We start from the raw sequence: 7,626 nt of genomic DNA, 5'->3' as shown, positions 1-7,626 counted from the left end.
TAATAAGAATCATAATTTTCTAATCACTTATGAATATTTTATAAATTTTCATTCTAAATCAGATACTAAGCAAAAATAAACAGCTTGGAGTTCGGGTTTACTTATGCCATATCTAACACCTGGAACATGTCCAGAGCTTCTAAAAATGCTAGGATTGGCTATAAATACGATCTCTTTTCAGGACAGCCCGCTGGACATCCAGACTGGATCAAAAACTCAGTCCTGAAACCGATGAGCAATCATCAATCCGATCATACCTAAATTAAGCCAAAAAATTATCAATAATTATCATAAAATTATTTTTAATTTTTGAGAATTGAAAAAGTCTAAAAATCTCACTAAGCGATCTGGACCATCCGATGATCGCCTTTTTCAAACGGTATCCGATTAGAGCGGGATCGGTCCCATCTCAAAGATTTCGTTACCCTGAGTCCGTAGGTAATCTCAGATTTCTGATCTAATGGTCAAATCGCCAGAAAAGTGGCCAGAAACCTATAGCCAAACCCATTTATCTCTCTTCTTGCTCTCGCCGGAAACCATTATTAAAACCGGTGAGGGAGGTCCCAACAGAATGCTTGAGCTGCCAGGAGTTGAAAGCCATCCTCCTTAGTCAGAACCGCCACCAGGATTGCCGGCCAACGAGGCTCAAAATTGACACCTTTCACTCACACTCTCTCTTTCTCTCACACTCTCTCTTTCTCTCCCTTGCTTTCTCACATCTCCAACCATTGTCCACTGTCGTCGAGGAGCCCCTAGATGTCGTCGATCTGTGTTGCTACCATCCACGTCAAAACTGGTTGCTGGACGGAGATGGATGCGAGGTTATTCTTCTTTGGGCTGCTACAACGAGAGGAAGAAATGAAAGTTTTGATTCGCGGTTAATTTCTTTCTTTCTTTTTTTCTTTCTTCAACGATTGGCTGTTGCATGATATATATATATTTGTATGCAACAGCCAATCGTTGAAGAAAGAAAGAAAGAAAGAAAGAAATTAACCGCGAATCAAAACTTTCATTTCTTCCTCTCGTTGTAGCAGCCCAAATATATATATTTGTTGTCAACTTGGATAGTGTGCCGATGTGATTTTTCTTTCCATGCAATGGGGCAACGTTCATATTTTTATTTTTATTTTTTTGGTAATAATATTATAATAATATTTAATTTATATTTAATTAAAATATTTTTTTGAGAACATATTAATTAAAATATCTTAATTAACAAGTATAATAATATTTCCTTTTCTATAGAATAAATTTAAATATCATAATAATAATAATCAAATTAATAACAATTAATCAAATTTTAGAACTAAGGTTAACACTTAATAAAATAATTTTATTAATTAATTTAATATTAATAGTTAACTTAATTATTTCAATTGAAATTAGACTATTAAATAATTTTATAAAATATACTTAAAAATAACATTAAAAATATATTAATGAAAGTTTCACAACAATTATAAATTAGTTAAATAATATTTAAATGCTATATAAAAAAGTATAAAATTTATATTATAAAATTCATATTATTACATTGACCACTTTAGAACTCTTTTTTTTTTTTAAGTTTTAGGTAAATATTCTTTAGTGTAAAGTAAAACTCATGAGAATTTAACTTAAAACATTTCATGTTATCTTAAATCTATTAATGTTATTAAAACATGAAATAGATAGTAAAAAATCTAGCTCTGATCAGTAAACATACAAAAGTAAAATTCCGGCAGAGTTTTCTCTATAAAATGGACAAATACCTGGGTTACCCCAAAGATAAACCTCCAGGACCTGTAAAGAAACAATAACCCAAGGAAACCTATAGGGTTTCCAACACAACCCAACCAAACACATACCCAAAGATATTTCATAAATAGATGAGAGCATAAAAATCTCATAAACTCATTGTATGAACTGCATACTCGATGACCATACTCAATCCAAAATATTAAAGTTGTTTACACCCTCATAATCAATTGCATAGGATAGCATTATCCTATACAAGAATGTCCATACTGTATGGAACCAATTTTATGCAGTCAATTTATTTAATTGAGTCTTCTACCTTCTAGTTGCCTATCAAATGCTGCCTACGCCTCCTGCATTGCCTTACCTGTGACATCCCTTACCCGTATACAATGTAGCCGAGCAAGACATGCTACATAGTGTGCGGGAGCACCAGATCTTATCTTAAATCAATTTACAGTTCTTAATTTATTAATTAAAAAGCTTTTGAGTGAAACTCATAACATTTATAATATTTATTGAAATATTGATTAATTTAGAATTTTCAAAAATTTTACAGAAAATCTGATAGAGTGCCGGTTAAAAATTGAGAAAACAGTTCTTCGAAACCTATTAAAAATACTTCCAATATAATCATATCATCAATTTCAGTCAACCACCAACACATTTCCACAATTTCTCAATAATTTCAATATTTCAAAAACTCAATTTATTTCATATCATACTCAAGCTCCATTCAATAAGAAATACTCATATTTTATTTATTAATAAAATTTACAGATAATTACATCATCATATAATTACATGAGTTTCAAATGTACAAAACAAAAACTAATATTTATTACAAAATGCAAAATACAAAGTCCAAAAGATGCCTAAGAGTCCTACCAAGGATGCACTGTAATGGAGGCAACTCTGGACTCTATGCAGATCCGACTCTCACCCAGTCTGGGGTCTGCTGGGTTCTCGCTCCATGTTTCCAGTACCTACGCATTACAAACGATGATGTGCTAAGCAATATTGCTTAGTGATGCCAATATAAAATAAAAATAAACTAAAATAAAATAAATATACAGAATGTATGTTGATATTTTATACATACTAAGTTTTTGATAATTATTAGTGATATTATTAATTTGGTACTTTTTATGTTAATTATTTGGTTGTAATTTATTAAAACTTCATTTAGTTGCTCAAGTAACCTATGCAAATTGACTGGACTGGATAAATGGGTATACTAGCACTGGGTACTAAGTACCTCGGGCCATCACACCATCGGTCACAAAGTGTCTCCAGGTGTGCAACAAAACAGCTAATAAGCTGTAATAACATCAGGCACAAGGTCCAGTAAATCAAGAATATCAATTGGCCATAAGCCATCATATCACAGAATGGCCACAAGAGCCATAAATCACAGAATGGCATGATGCCATATGCAGTACTGCTATCGGAACCCTATTGGCATGCCAACCTATCCAAACCAATCATACTAGGTATACTAGGGCATGTTACAAAGTTAATTGTATAATTCTTTGCATTTGATATTTATGAGTTACTATTCACCTTGCTAGTCAACTAAAACGTTGACTTTTTCATACACAATAGGTATGTTAGTTCTAATAGCACTAACATACTGTTAGTAGTATGTCCTAGAGCATATCATTTAGTATGTATCTTATACATATTTTATTAATAAAAGGTAATTTCACTTTTCCGTTTACATAATGTATTTATGTGTAATAGAAAAGGTCCATTGATATTTTTGTTAGAAATTCTATTCTTAAGTTGTTAAGAATATGAGTGACAGTATTTCTAGCACAAAGTATCATAAATTGGTTCACAATCAAGGATACTTCACACAGGACATGACTTATCCAGAAAGATTATAATCATGTTTATTCCCAAGGTATTTATATGAGATCTATATAAAATGGAATGGTGAGTCTCATGCCATATAACAAACATGATAGGCACTTATACATAATAAGTAGGTCGAACCAGTGATGCATATGGCAAGCACATGGAGTTTACTCATGTCAATGCATTTTCATATATCATATCAGTGCATATAATCTTGAGACCTGAGATAACACAGTTATCTTATATATAGGTGGTTTGAGTTTATGCTGCTTTCATACTTGTACTGTGTATGGGTATATGGGCATGTGTTGGCTCCTACTAGTTATATATGGAGGTAGGTGTTGATCAAGATAGAATCTGTTACCCTAAGTAAATAGGGATAAAATCCTATGTTCATCTAATTGTTCTTGATGTTTTAAGTTCCTGGCCAGGACAGACAGATTTAGTCAAAAAAGAGTTTCTGACAAGAAAATCAAATTAATCAAGAACTAAAATTAAAAGAGAACATAATATTCATAGCAAATAGGGTTTGACATAAATAATGACTCCAGCTCAAATTGAAATTTTGTAATAGAGAGATTTTAGTGTATGGTAACATATGATTATAAGTTCATTTAAAGTATTCCTTGTTACTGATTGGGTGGCCATGGCACGCTATGCTAGGTGTCAACCATGGTCTATGAGATGCCTAAAATGATTTAGAGAAATAATTTATGGTAAGAAAGAGTTCTGATGATATTAAGAGTTAATATCATATATCATTGCCAATTAGTGATAAGCCTAGTAAGTCACACACATACACAAGATAATCACCAAGTAAAATGTGATTTAATTGATTAATTAAAGAGTTTAATTAATTAATTAAATATGTTTGGTTTGCAATAAGATTGCAAAGTCCCTAGCGTGACTTGAAACTAAATCTAGGTTATTGGATGTATATTATAATTTAAATTTATATTTAAAGTGTTTAAATATGAATTTAATTGTGAGAAATTAATTAATGGAGATTAATTAATTAATTTATATTTGATATAAATTGATTAGAAGAGGAGAAATAATGATTTTCAGTTGAGAACTCAAAATTATAACATAAGGGTAATTTGGTCATTTCACAGGGTGACATGTGGCACCATGAGATGGTGACACATGGCATCAAATAAGTTTGCCATTTGTCTTCCTATCATGTAAGGTGATTAAAGTTAAGATTAAGTCTAGTTTTGATACTTGGCTTAATGTGATTAAGTCAATTAAAAATAAAATGCAATGTGGTGGTGACATGTGGCATAGGGTTTAAGTGACTTAATGACCTAATTATAAAAGGGAAAAGAAAAGAAGAAACACTCACTCTTATTCTCTCCTAAAAGGTGGCAGCACACATAGCTCTCCCTCTCCTCTTCTTTTTTTCTCATCAATTCAAAGAGAATTGCCCAAATTCCTTTGAATTAAAATTACTAGAAATTGTTTCTAGTGTCTTATACACACGTACAACCTCTTTAAAGGTAAGAACCCAATTTATAATTGGTTAGCAAAGGCTTGAGAAGCAAATTGGGGGCTGCCCATTGGTGATCTTGGTGTGGACAAGCTAGAGGGACAACACTTGAGGTCCTAGGTACTTTCTAAAGGTGCCAATTACATCCATAGTGCATCAAAGAGGTTAGTGTTCTAACTCCTCTTTTAAACTTGGGTTTAAATGAATTAATTTTTTAATTCACAATCTTGAATGGCAAACATATATCCTAATACATATTAAAAGTATTTTAATATGCAATTGAACATTAAAATTAATTAGGCACATAAGAGATGTGGTATGATGCATGTGACCCTAGAAGAAAATTTTTTGAAATTCAATGCTCTAATGAACAACCACTATGCTTCCGCTCCTTCACATATCACATTTTGTATTCTATAATTGTTGGCATTTGTTGCAAATTCCATCTCAAAGCTCATTAAATGTTATTTCCAATTTTTAGATTTTATAGCTTATGTTTACTATTCCATTGGACATTACTACAGTAAGAATTTGGCTAAACTCTCTTCATCAAAGTTATTCCTTATTGTGTCTTCTTTAATTTCCTTTTTGAATCACTCTATTTGGAGTTTTTTAGCTCAAGTTATGGCCTTTTAACCATAACTGGCTAGATTGGTCAATACCCAGAATTTCTGGGTACAATTTGGTTCTGGCAGTTTTTGTGGCCTAAGTTTGTCTAGAAACTGCAATTAGTTAGGGTCAGAATTTGAGTTTATATTCTCCATGAAAATTGTTCTAAATTGTCTAAGCTTTCCATTGACATAAAAATCAGGTCAATTGGACATTTCTACACTGAGTTATGACCATTTGAACAAATACTATTCATTTGGTCAATTTTCAGGTCCAGCTTGTGTGTTACCCGAATTTAGGAAATTTTTAGGTCAACTTAAGTTGGTTTTCTAGGTAGAGTTTCTTCACCAAAAAATTGCATTATGTGTCTAATTTCACCTCCAATTGGCTTTGCACCAATTGGAGCTACACAAGTCCAGCTAGGGCTATCCAAACACACTGGACACTAATGGTCCAGATTCATAACCATAAGGCAGTCTACAAATTCCCCAATCCAATGCCACCTTTCACTTCATTTTATGTTGAAACCTTACCAAATGGTCACTAATTGACCATTAAAATGTTCATTCACCATTACATGAGCAAAAATCTAATTTTGCTCAAAACCCCAATTCCTAAATTTTAATTCTTGCATTACACCTACAATTCAATGTCCTAATCATGAAATTCATGTCAAGGGTAGCTAGTATATCACTTTAATTTAAAGAAATCATCAAAACCCTAATAAGTCCATGGCTACCGAAATTAGGGGGGAGGCATACAAGTGGTTTTCATTCAATTTTCTTATAATTCCCAACTTAAATTAAGTCCCTAAACATGAATTAAGAGAGAGAGAGAGGGAGATTGGTCACTAACCTCAGTTGAGAGATTTTTCCCACTTCAATTCCTTCACTTTCTTTGGTTCTCTTGGCTGCCAAACACTTTCCCAAGATGAAATATCAAGTTTTTACGAAGTGGGTTAGGGGTTTTATGGTGGAATTAAGGGAGAAATGGAGCTTTTGATGGATGAAAATAGTGGAATCTCAAAGAAGCTAGTTCGACCAGCTAAAGAAGGAGAGGCAATCTGATTTTTTTTTTTAAAAAAAAATTTATCTCTTTTAATTGTTTTAAGAAGGCTTGTTGCATTTTGATTGGTTGGGCTTTTTAATTGTATCATGCTTACACAAGCATGATGTCATAATTAAACTTTTTAAATTTCATTTGTTTTCTTTCCTTTTCTACTCATTTTTAATTAATTTTTCAACAATATTTGTTCATATTTTATGTCATATAATTCACTCACTTAAATGGACAAGTTGGTGAAAAATCATCTCTGAAGGCGAAATGACCAAAATGCCCTTTCTTTAGCTTAACGGACTAAAATTGTCTGTACCAATTGATAAAATTGTCTTGGCATTCTATTGCTATCTGAGGCTCAATAACTCTTCACTGGAATTCTAAAAATTATTTCACAGGGTTTCCTCATGGGTATAGGGTCGACAACTATCTTCACAGTCGCTTCCCGTCAGGTCATCCATCGCCGGAGCACCGGCTCATTTAACTTTGTTGTATTTTATTTCAAAATTTTTTTTCATTAATTTTTTTTATCATTATTTGCTTTATTTATGGCTCCTCACTCTAGTCTAAATATAGTTCCAGACATTCTGACTGTCGGGACAGACATTTGTCACCGGCACAATAGAATGTACGGACTATCTAAAGTGAGAGCATTACATTACCCTTATCTCGACCTATGGATGCTCACAAGAACAATCTGCTAGGCAATAATGCTTAGTGGTGTATTTACTGTTGTGTTGTGTGTGGTAATATGCATAGAATGTATATAGCATGGCATGCTATAATGTATGGATATAAGATGAGCAAATACAAACATAAAGGCATTTATAATTCATTAATATATAATCATTATAATATATATACTTATCATGAGT

The sequence above is a fragment of the Hevea brasiliensis genome, chromosome 11, assembly GCF_030052815.1.
Source record: "Hevea brasiliensis isolate MT/VB/25A 57/8 chromosome 11, ASM3005281v1, whole genome shotgun sequence".
NCBI classification, from domain to species: Eukaryota; Viridiplantae; Streptophyta; class Magnoliopsida; order Malpighiales; family Euphorbiaceae; genus Hevea; species Hevea brasiliensis.
Note: the sequence above shows the minus strand (reverse complement) of the source record.